A 1,351-nucleotide genomic window follows, 5' to 3' on the forward strand; every position below is an offset into this window, starting at 1 on the left:
CAGAGCATCAATTTCAAGAACTCCCTTCCTCTGAGACGTCCCATTATTCACGGAATTCCTCTCAGAAGTGTACATGAATTGGTTATTTGCAACCATGTCAATAAGTTCTTGAGCTTCTGCAGGCATTTTCTTTAAGTAAATGGATCCACCTGCAGAATGGTCCAATGACATTTTGGAAAACTCAGATAGACCATAATAGAATATACCTAATATGGTCCATTCTGAAAACATATCAGAAGGACACTTTTTGGTCATCTGCTTGTATCTTTCCCAAGCTTCATAGAGGGATTCACCATCTTTTTGCTTGAAGGTTTGAACATCCACTCTAAGCTTGCTCAGCTTTTGAGGAGGAAAGAATTTATCCGAGAAGGCCGTGACCAGCTTATCCCAAGAGTCCAGGCTATCTTTAGGTTGTGAGTCCAACCATATTCGAGCTCTGTCTCTTACAGCAAAAGGGAAAAACATGAGCCTGTAGACTTTAGGATCTACTCCATTTGTCTTTACAGTCTCACAAATCTGCATGAACTCAGTTAAAAACTGGTAAGGATCTTTAGATGGAAGTCCATGAAACTTGTAGTTCTGTTGCATTAGAGCAACTAATTGAGGTTTCAGCTCAAAATTGTTTGCTCCAATGGCAGGAATGGAGATGCTTCTTCCATCAAATTTGGATGTTGGTTTAGTGAAATCACCTAGCACTCTCCTTGCATTATTGTTGTTGGGTTCGGCTACCATCTCCTTCTCTTGTTCGAAAATTTCAGAAAGGTTGTCTCTAGATTTTTGTAATTTAGCTTCTCTTAGTTTCCTCTTCAGAGTCCTTTTAGGTTCAGGATCAGCTTCAACAAAAGTGTCTTTTTCCTTGTCCCTGCTCATATGAAAGAGAAGAGAAAAAGAAAAGGAAGAAGAATCCTCTATATCTGGACAAAGAGGATCCTTATTATTAGTAGAAGAAGAAAGGAAAGAAGAGTGAAGAAGAATGGGTAAGGATAGAGGTAGTGATTTGAGATGAAGGGAGGTGAAGAGAAGTGTTAGTAAATAAATAAATAAATAGAAGAAGAGGAGATATAGAGAATTTTGAAAATAATTTTGAAAAAGTAGTTAGTGATTTTCGAAAATTAAAGATAAGATATAATTAAAATTAAAATTTAAAACAATTAATTAATTAAAAAGAATTTTTGAAAAAGGATGAGATATTTCGAAAATTAGAGAGAGAGAAGTAGTTAGGTGGTTTTGAAAAAGATAAGAACCAAACAAAAAGTCAAACAGTTAGTTGAAAAAGATATTAAAGTCAAATTTGAAAAGATAAGAAGATGAGAAGTTAGGTAAGATATTTTGGAATCAAATTTTTTTTTTT

At 34.9% G+C, this 1,351-nt stretch overlaps 1 non-coding gene across 1 annotated transcript; it reads left to right on the plus strand.

Annotated features, from left to right (window-relative positions):
* The first annotated feature begins 226 nt into the window (after window positions 1-226).
* On the plus strand, window positions 227-333 carry LOC127742982 (small nucleolar RNA R71). The gene has a single exon (XR_008004318.1). It is a non-coding gene; the product is annotated as a small nucleolar RNA R71 (small nucleolar RNA).
* The last annotated feature ends 1,018 nt before the right edge of the window (window positions 334-1,351 follow it).

Source organism: Arachis duranensis, chromosome 1 (assembly GCF_000817695.3).
Source record: "Arachis duranensis cultivar V14167 chromosome 1, aradu.V14167.gnm2.J7QH, whole genome shotgun sequence".
In the NCBI taxonomy this organism is placed as follows: domain Eukaryota; kingdom Viridiplantae; phylum Streptophyta; class Magnoliopsida; order Fabales; family Fabaceae; genus Arachis; species Arachis duranensis.